This window comes from Mandrillus leucophaeus, unplaced genomic scaffold (genome assembly GCF_000951045.1).
Source record: "Mandrillus leucophaeus isolate KB7577 unplaced genomic scaffold, Mleu.le_1.0 Scaffold28, whole genome shotgun sequence".
Lineage (NCBI taxonomy): Eukaryota > Metazoa > Chordata > Mammalia > Primates > Cercopithecidae > Mandrillus > Mandrillus leucophaeus.
Window position 1 is genome coordinate 3,298,063 of NW_012102920.1, and position 10,359 is coordinate 3,308,421.

Sequence of the window (10,359 nt, forward strand, 5' to 3'; positions counted from 1 at the left end):
TTTTTTTTTTTTTTTTTTTTTTTTGAGACAGAGTCTCACTCTGTCACGTAGGCTGGAGTGCAGTGGAGCTCACTGCAACCTCCGCCAGGCTCAAGTGATTCTGCTGCCTCAGCCTCCTGAGTAGCTGGGATTACAGGCGTGCGCCACCACGGATGTATAGATGATTTCCATACATCCTGTGAAATCTAGGTGGAGGCTCCCAAGCCTCAACTCTTGCCCTGTGCGCCACCCGCTGGGTTAACACCATGTAGAAGCCTTGGTAGCTGCCAGCTTGCACCCTTTAGGTCAGTGTCCTGAGATGTATCTGGGGTGCTTTCAGCCACCGCTGGAGCTGAAGTGGCTGTGATGCTGGACACCATGTACTGAGGTTGCACAGAGCAGCAGGGCCCTGGGCCTGGCCCACAAAACCATTCTTCTTTCTTAGGCCTCCAGGCCTGTGATGGGAGGGGCTGCTGCAGAGGTCTCCGAGGCATTTTCCCCATTGTCTTGGCTATTAACATTCAGCTCCTCATGGAAATTTCTGTAGCTGGCTTGAACTCCTTCCCTGAAAAACGGGCTTTTTTTCCTACCACATGGTTGGGCTGCAAAATTTCCACGCTTTTATGCTGTGCTTCCCTTTTAAATATAAGTTCCAGTTTCAGATACTCTCTTCGTGCATGCACATGAGTGATACTGTTAGAAGCAGCCAGGCCACATCTTGACTGCTTTGCTACTTAGGAATCTCTTCCACCACATACCCTAAATCATCTCTCTCAAGTTCAAAGTTCCACAGGTCCCTAGAGCAGGGGCACAGCACCGCCTGTCTCTTTGCTGAAGCGAGAGCGACCTTTACTCCAGTTCCGAATAGGTTCCTCATCTCCATCTGAGACCTCCTCAGCCTGGACTTCATTGTCCATATCACTATCAGCATTTTGGTCAAAACCATTCAAAAAGCCTGTAGGAAGTTCCAAACTTCCCGTCTTCTTCTGAGCCCTTCAGACTGTTCGAACTTCTGCCCATTACCCAGTTCAAAGCTGCTTCGGTATCTTTATAGCAATGCCTCACTTCTCTAGTGCCAATTTTCTTTATTAGTCTGTTCTCACACTGCTATAAAGACATACCTAAGCCTGGGTAATTTATAAAGAAAAGGGGTTTGATCGGCTCGTGGTTCCTTGGACTGTGTAGGCTTCTGCTTCTAGGGAGGCCTCAGGAAACTTACAATCATGGTGGGAGGGCCAAGGGGAAGCGAGCACATCTTACCTGACCCTCAGGATGAAGAGAGAGCAAAGGAGGAAGTGCCACACACTTTCCAACAACCAGATCTTGTGAGATCTATCACGAAAACAGCAAGGGGGACGTCTGCCCCCGTGGTCCAGTCACCTCCTGTCGTGCCCCTTCCCCAGTATTTGGGATTACAGTTCAACATGAGATTTTGGTGGGGACACAGAGCCAAACCATATCACTATGTGTCTGTAAACAGTGAGGTTATGATATGACGTCAGCTCCGCAGCCTGTAGGGAAATGTGGGGGAGGGAGGAGCTCACCGAGCTCGGGACTTGGAGGGAAGGACTGGGCCACTTGGTTCTCATAAACAAGCAGGACCAAGACTGGAGGCTTCTGGCCTTGCCCTGGTCGTAGATTCTGAGGATTTTCTGTTGGTTTTAATTTTAAAAAATAAGGACATTTAAGATAGTGGTTTTTTTTTTTTTAATGGTATTTAAGAAGAACAGAGTTTTAGGACTAAAATGAGTTGTGTATTTTTATTCAGAGAGGAGTATCCTTGGGTACATCCCTTGGCCGTTTGTCTTGGTCCTTCAGTTCAGTTTGCAAGAATCTTCATTATTGCTGCTTGGTGTCCTCTCTTTACTTTCATCCTTTTATCTTTTTATTTAGGATTTTGTATTTAAAAAGCCCTTTAATTGAAAGAAGCATCAGAATTCCTGGAAATCCCAGTCTCTGGGAGGGAATTTACCTTCCTCCTTCCTTCCCTCCCTCCTTTCCTTCCTGCCTTCTTTCTTTTCTTCCCTTTCCTTTCTTTCTTCCTCTCTTTCCTTCCCTCCTTCCTTTCTTTGTTCCTTCCTTCCTTTTATTTCTTTCCTCCTTTCCTTCCCTTCTTTCTCCCCTCCCTCCCTCCCTTTTCTATTTTTTCTTCTTTTGACAGGGTCTTCCTCTGTCGCCCAGGCTGGAGTGCAGTGGTCCAACCACGGCTCCCTGCAGCCTCGACCTCCTGGGTTCAAGGGAACCTCCCACCTCAGCCTCGCAAGTAGCTGGGACTACAGGTGTGTGCCACCACCTCTGGCTAATTTTTGAAAGTTGTTTGTAGAGATGGGGTCTCACTGTTTTGTCTAGGCTGGTCTCGAACTCCTGGGCTCAAGCAGCCCTCCAGCCTTGACCTCTCAGAATGCTGGGATTACAGGCATGAGCCACTGCTCCGGCCTGGGAGTTCATTTAACTTGAGTTTGGAAGTCGGACATGAAATCTCCTGAAAGTTCTTGAGTTTGGGCAAATGTACTGAGGATAAGAAGAACCTTCAAGGAGCTGGGTTTTTCTGGACTTGTCGTAATGTGATTTTTAAGTGGCCAGTACTGAAGCCAGTGTTTCGGAGTTGGAATGTGTGCATGCTTCCTGTTCATGCTTTGCACACACTAGTTTTGTTCTCTTACCCGCCATCCTGGTGTCTACTCTACATTGTGCACAAATTGTGACACTAAAAACACAAGGTCTGTTGCTCAGGTGGAAATGGACTGGTCGTTTTGCTGGGCGGGCGCAGAGGTCGGGCTGGCTCTGTGGTTAGCAGGTGCAACCCACGTGGAAGGGGAGGAGGGATCTCCTGACTGAGCGAGAAGCCCCAGGTCTGCTGTCCTCCCCGGGTAGGTTTGGAGTAGGCACTGCACTCTGTCTCTTGTTGCTGTGAGGTTGGGGGATGGCCCTAGAGGGCTATGGGATCTTGGGGCCCTAGAGGCCTGTGGCAGTCTTGGGGCTGTGGGGTCTGGACCAGCCCTGCCCTGGCACCTGTACTGACCAAGAGAGGCCCACGGTCCCCTCCTCTCCTCATGGCTCTGGAGCTCCTGTCAACCTCTGAAAAGTGAGTTGCAATGCCTCCCTCTCCTGGACTTCCGAATTGCGAGGTGGGGAAGGTCCAGGCCATTCTTCCTGGGGTGGACCTGGACCCCTGACCTCTGCCTGGGCTCCTCTGCCTCGTGGGTGGGGGGGCGTCTCTAGGGGCGTGGCATCCTCAGGGGCGGGGCTGGGCTCTGCCAGTCAAGGCACACGGGGCCATGGCAGGGCAGGGCACATGGAGCTGGCCTGGCCTGGGCGTCGGTGGGATCCTGGGCCGTCTGGGGGAGTTGCAGGTTGGGGCTCCTGAGGGAAATGCAGATGATTTTTTTCTGGAATTTCCTGGCCACGCTTCCTGGACTGGGCGGAGCTTCTGCGGTGCGGGGTCTGAGTCCCTGCGGCTGGCTCCCTCCCGCTAGGTGGATGTTGTCAGTGGAAAGGTCTCGATTTAGGATACATAAAACACAGTTTTGTTTTAACTAATTCATTTCGTTTTGCTTAGATCAAGGAGAAGGAATAATGTGCTAGGCTGAATGATTGAGATGAGACAGCATTTCTGTCACTGTTACGAATAGGAGCTCTTCCTCTCCTTTTAAATTTATTTTTGACACGGAGTCTTTCTGTGTCACCCAGATTAGAGTGCAGTGGTGCGATCTTGGCTCGCTGCAACCTCCGCCTCCCGGGTTCAAGCGATTCTCCTGCCTCAGCCTCCTGAGTAGCTGGGATTACAGGCGCCCGCCACCACGCCCGGATAACTTTTATATTTTTAGTAGAGATAGGGTTTTGCCATGTTGGTCTCGAACTCCTGACCTTGTGATCCACCCGCCTCGGCCTCCCAAAGTGCTGAGATTGCAGGCATGAGCCAGGGCACCCAGCCTGTCATTTACATTTGTATTGTAAACTAATTTGTTCTTAATCGGGAGGTTTCATAAACTCCTAGAATCCATCAGCCCTAAGGAGACTTGGCAGTACTGCTCCCAGGGCTGTTCTCCGAAGCCAGCTTGTGATGCGTCAGCCCCGAGGGGCAGCCCCTGGGCCACAGAAGCAGCATCCCTTGCTAGGAGAAAACCTTCCCAAGCCTCCTGGAAGTCAGGAGAGGTCGTGGTTCTGGAGGAGAGGGTGGAGCCACTGCCTTGCAGAACTTGCTCTATCTGCTTCTGCCGGTCCTCCCTCCTCCTCCTTGGTGTCCCCTTTTCCTTTCACCTCTGCCCTGGGCCGTCCTCAGCTGTCCCTTAATGGAAGGGAGCACTGGGGATGCTACCGACCAGCCAGAGGCGTCTGTGCTGTGTTTCTGGACCTAACACTGGTGTGAGGACTGGCTTGTTGGTCAGCGCTTGTCAGAGGATTCCTGAGTGCAGTTGAATTGGACACACAGCAGAATAGTGGATAATTCTAGACATTATTTGGTAGTGTGTTACATAGCATTCTTAAACATTTTTTCAAAAGATTATACAACTTAATTTCATGGGTAGGATTTGTGGCTGGTGGTGGTGATAAGGACTGTGAGATGGAGTGGGGTTTGGCAGGTGCCTTCAGGAGGGGACAGCATGTGAGGGCCACAGCTCATGCCCGAAAATGTCTGTAGACCCCAGCAGCTTCACGAGGTCTGCCTGCCATGCTCCACCCGGGCTCATCTCAGGCCAGGAGACCTTGTCGGCAGAGCTGTGCCGTGGCGGGCAGGTGTCTTTGGTGGGCCTCAAGGCCCTAGTCTTAAAAGTATTGAGGACCCCAGAGGGCTCTTTTTAATTGGGCTGTATCTGATGATGGATACTGTAAAGGAAATGAAAATTGAAAAGTTAAAAATCACATAATTTTTAAAAAATAATAAACACATAGCATTTTATTTACATGTTAGGGAAAACAGCAGTGTCTATGAAAAGTACTTTCTCTGAATGAAAAAACTCAGTTGGGTGGCATTGTTTTCCATGTTGGTCCGTCTCTGTCACGTCTGGCTAATCCAAGAGACAGCTGGATTTAAGATCGGCTTCTGCACCCAGCCTGAGGTGATACTGTCTGATAGGAGAAAATCTGGCCTTACATAGACTGTGGTTGGCAAGGGAGAAGTATTTTGATATCTTTTCAGATAATTGCAGCTGTTCTGCTTCGATACGGCACCAAGACTCAACAAGGTGAAACTGTGCCAGTGGCCTTCTTCCTCTGTGGCGTTAAAGCCCGTCTGGATGCATCTTTTGCCCGTGCGTGATTTTGAATATTAGGCACTGGGCGTTTGGGGAATGTTGGCTCACCTTGTTATGAAGATCTTCCCCATGTTGACACGTTTTATTATATGGTATCAAAAATCGTAGTCACTAATGATACCTTTCATGTAATAAGAAAAGTCATAACTGCGGGAAACTTTCAAGCTCGTAGGGACGGATACACATTTACGTGTGTTTCGAAAATTCAAAAGGTAGAGTTTTAACACTGGCAACAGATACTACTGGTTGTTTTCTTTGAGGCTCACTCTGTTTTGTGGAAATGTCTGCCAGATATCCAGGCCTGAGTGGCAGGTCCAGGTCTGAGTGGCAGGTCCAGGTCTGAGTGGCAGGTCCAGGTCTGAGTGGCAGGTCCAGGTCTAAGTGGCATATCCAGGTCTGAGTGGCAAGTCCAGGCCTGAGTGGCAGGTCCAGGTCTGAGTGGCAGGTCCAGGTCTAAGTGGCATATCCAGGTCTGAGTGGCATATACAGGCCTGAGTGGCAAGTCCAGGCCTGAGTGGCAGGTCCAGATCTGAGTGGCATGTCCAGGCCTGAGCGGCATGTCCCGGCCTGAGTGGCATATCCAAGTCTGAGTAGCATAGATTTTGCCAGTTGTTCTTTTAAGTGAAGATGCTCTATGAGTGAGGAAAGCTTCGGGTTCCACCCAGCCATTGCGCCTGGCCTGCTGCCTGCCCCCTTCCTCTGATGTAGAACACTGGAGAGCTGCGCTCAGAGGCCATCATCTCACTGCCTCATTCAGGGCGTTCTCAGGCAAGCCCCCCAAGTGCGTAGTGGTCAAGAGTTCAGTTGCTGGTGTACACTTTGGTGTCCTGACCTGGTCGATGCTAAGGGGCTGATACCCCCGCTTGGGTACCGTCTGCGCAAATATCAACACAGTGAAAAAGAAAATTGAGGTCCTGGTATTATTATGAAAATAGGTTTGACCTCCTGGACTCCTGGAAGGATTGCAGGGGTCCCCGGAGAACTCCTGTTGTGGGTAGGTGTGAAGAGTGCAGGCTGAGCTGGCTGGCATACAGCTGTGATGGACCAGGAAAGGTAGCGTGCCCTGCATGTTCGAGGGCTGGCACGAGCAGCTGGGCTGCCTGGCCCCGGCTTGGCAGTGGGAGATCGGGGGTGGGAGGTGGATACCTGGGCCTCCCTGCCTTACCGTGATGGGGCGGGCTGTGCACCGTTGCTAAGACCAGCTCCTTGGGAAGGTGATGCAGTTAAGTCAGGTGTTACCAAGTCAGCCCGGAGGCCCCCAGGTCAGGGATCTGAGCCCTGAAAAGCAGTAGCCACATCTGGGCACAGGTAGGGGCTGGCCTGGTGTCTGCTTTGTGGGGCGGAGGCGTCCGTTGAGAGGCCCCGTTGTTGACGTGTTTTCTCACCCAGACGCTGGACACCCAGGTTTTTGCAACCTCTTATGCTTTTTACTTGTTGATAGTCAAAGATGGAAACGGCGTGGTTGGTCTCCTGCAGCTGTCTGACTGGCTGCTCCTGGTGACCTCGGGCAGGTCTCTGCATCTCCTCGTCTGGTCGTGGACTCCTGGAGCCCCAGGTGTGCCTCGCTCACTTGTTGCTGTTTTATCTGCCCCCGAGGCTTCCTGCCCACTTCCAGCTTCCAGTGGCCTCAGCAGAGGGGTTTCTCCAGTATCACATCACCAGGCTGGGGTGTCAGCCTGACAGTTCCCACTTGCAGTCTGGCCTCTCAGACTGCCCAGAGCGGTCAGCAGCCCTCTTCCGAAGCCCCCAGCTGTGGGCGGGGCATTTGCAGATTCCCTGCCGTCTCCTCATGGACTCCGTGGCCCTGCTTCTGCGTCAGGAGGGGCCTGGCTAGGAGCGTTTTTTGTGTTTATGTTCACTTCTCCAACCAGACTCTAAGCTTCTTGGAGGCAAGGATTTTTTTGTTAAAAAAAAAATTACGTCCCAGTACCACCCAAGTGCAGTGACTCACACCTCTCATCCCAGGACTTTGGGAGGCCGAGGCGGGCAGATCACGTGAGACCAGGAGTTTGAGACCAGCCGGGCCAACATGGCGAAACCCCCATCTCTACTGAAAACACAAAAATTAGCCGGGCGTGGTGGTGGGCGCCTGTAGTCCCAGCTACTTGGGTGGCTGAGGCCTGAGAATCGCTTGAACTGTGGAAGCAGAGGTTGCAGTGAGCCGAGATCGCGCCACTGTACTCCAGCCTGGACAAGAGAGTGAACTCTGTCTCAACAAAAAAAAAAATTTTAAGAGGCCTTGTATAATATATAACGCTACATAGTAGATGCTTAATCTCAAACATTTAGTGATTTAAGTTTCCTACTGAATTTTCTTGATTTATTTCTATAATTTTTTGTAGGAGGTTGGACATTTGAAATATGTGAGTTATTGTCAGCAGCAGAATGCATTTTGAAATAAATTGTAACATTCCTGTAACAGAGCCAAAATATTTCAGATATCTAATTATGTAAATAATACACGAATGTGTTCTTACTGTTAAAAAACTGTCTCCAAAAATAGAAATACAGGAGAAGTTTCCCTGGGCTGTATTCTGAATGTCAGTTCTTCTGGAGGCGACTGTAGCCAGCTGGCAGGAGGAGTGACTGTCCAGCAGCTCATAGTGAATGTTGTCACGAAGATTTTTTGACTTTTTCCAAATGATGTCCATTTGGAAAAGCGGCCTCCCGCTGAACCCGGCTGACGTCTGTTGTTTCTCTCTAACAGGCAGTTCCGGCGAGGGGGGAGCCTCAGCAGGATTGCTGTGTGAAAACCGAGCTGCTGGGAGAAGGTGAGGGCGGTGTGCACCGAGGGACAGGAGCAGCGCCTCCCTCCAGACTAGAAAACCTGCTGTTCTTCCTCTCTTATTTGTCCCCGTCTTCTGACTTTCTTTGCTTTACCTAGGTTTATGTTGTAGTTTCTAATGTATCCCATTCCTACGTAGACACAGTTGCACAGACACACACAAAAGCTCTGCCGGAAAAGGAACACATTTGTCAAAGTATGAAAAGCAAAAATCCTGCATATCCTTGTCTTAAAGTACACCCAGAAAATTAAAAGTGAGTGGCCACACAAATGTTTATAGCAGCATTGTTCACGTCACCAAAAACCGGAGACACTCCGGTGTCCTCAGTTGATAAGGAGCTGGATGAACAGATTGTGGTGCATCCACACAGTGGGACAGCGGTCAGCAGCCCAGAAGAGCACACAGCGTGACTCACACCGCACCGTGGATGAAGCTTATGCACGGTTTGTTAAGTGAAGGAGGCCAGACCCAAAGGGCCAAAACTGCATGACTCCAATTTTATGGCAGAGACTTGGAGAACGGCAGTGGTCACCAGGAGGTGGAGGGAGCGGTATGGAAGCAAGTGTCTGCAGAGAGGCAGGGTGAGGGGAGTTAGGAGGAGGGGAGTTGGGGTGAGGGGAGTTGGCGGGGCTGCACCCCTCTGCAAGGCGTGGTGCACACGTGAGGCTTCAGGGTTCGTCTTCAGGGTTCGGATGTTGTTGTAGAGCTTGCACCACCGAGAGCGCCCCCAGGAAATGAGGGCACGTGGCGCCAGACGCGCTGTGCTGTCCACAGTGAAGGGAGAGCGGTGTTCGGCTGGACCCATGAGGCTGGCGGCTGTGGGAGCAGGTCCGGCACAGGACTTGCCTGAGGCTCTCCCAGCTGGAGTCCACACCTCTCCAGACAGCGAGCAAGGCCTGGCCCCTCATGGACTGTGGGCTGTGGCCCCTGCCGTGTCCTTTCACCGTAGACGGCCTCTCTGTGCTTGTGGGTGCTTGTCCACCCACCGGCTGTGCACTGCTCTGACCGCTGCCTGCCTCTGCCGCCACTCCCAGCCGACCCTCCAGGGTTGCCCCCACCTCCCGTGCCATCCACCTCCTGCAGCCTGACTGGGTGTTTTCTTCCTATTCTTTGGCCCCTTCCTGTTGCCGTCCTTTCTGTGTCTTTGAACTGTTTCTTCTGTTGGCTCCAGTGCCCTCCTGCTCTTCCCTCTTCTCCCCCTGGTCATACCTCCTTTGGCCTTTCTAGTGGAACTTGTTTCCTACATGACATCAGATGCCACAGGCACCAGGTTATTCCATTACCCTTTAGGCTCTGCCTGTGCCCTGTTTCCTTACCCACTGCCGCTGAGCCACGGCCTGATGCACCCTGGGGGAACTGCTGGACCCCCACAGTGGCTGCCCCATCTTGCTTTCCCTGCAGCAGTTGTGAAGGGCTCCAGGTTCTCCACGTCCTCGCCACCATTTCTTAGTGTCTGTGGCTGTTCTGGCAGGTGTGAAGTGGCATCTCTTTGTGGTTTTGGTTTGCGTTTTCCTGATGGCCAGTGATGTTGAGCATCATTTCATGTACTTATTGACCGCCTTTAGATCTTCTTTGGAGAAATATCTCTTCAGATCCTGTGATTTCAAATTGGATTGATTTTTATTGTTGAGTTTTCAGAGTTCTTTATATAAGCAGAAGTCCCTTATCAGCCATGGGATTTGCAGATATTTTCTTCCAGTCTGTGGCTTGTCTTTCCCCTTTCTTGATGATGTCCTTTGAAGTACAAATGTTTTTAATTTTGATGCAGTCCAACTTACCTGTTTTTTTTTTTTTTTTTCCTTTCAGTTGCTGGTGCTTTTGTTCTAACACCTAAGAAATCATTACTTAATAGAAGGTCACAAAGATTTATATTTGTTTTTTTTTCTTCTTGGAGTTTTATCTCTTTTATCTAGGTTTTCGATCAATTTTGAGTTAATTTTTGTCTGTGGTTTGAAGTGGGGGTCCCACTTTATTCTTTTGCAAGTTGATAATCAGTTGTCCCAGTGACATTTATGGAAAATACTTTTCTTCCCCATTGAATTGTTCTTGCACCCTCGTTGAAAATCAGTTGGCTTTAAATGTGAGAGTTTATTGTAGGATATTCTTTTCTTTAGACAGGGTCTCCCTCTGTAATCCAGGCTGGAGTGTGATCATGGCTTACTCTAACCTCCATCTTCCTGGGCTCAGGCAGTCCTACCACCTCAGCCTCCCAAGTATGCTGGGACCATAGGTGTGAGCCACCACACCACTCTAATTTTTTTTTTTTTTTTTTTTTGAGACAGAATCTCGCTCTGTTGCCCAGGCTGGAGTGCAGTGGCGTGACCTCGGCTCACTGCAAG

The 10,359-nt window shown here is 50.5% G+C and overlaps 1 protein-coding gene across 1 annotated transcript in view; it reads left to right on the forward strand.

Annotated features, from left to right (window-relative positions):
* The window catches only part of EHMT1 (euchromatic histone-lysine N-methyltransferase 1), a 184,275-nt gene that overhangs the window by 37,596 nt on the left and 136,320 nt on the right, over positions 1-10,359 (forward strand). The window contains exon 2 of the mRNA XM_011985185.1: positions 7,942-8,005. The gene's annotated coding sequence lies outside the window, so the exon portion shown is untranslated. The remainder of the gene's footprint in view (positions 1-7,941; positions 8,006-10,359) is intronic.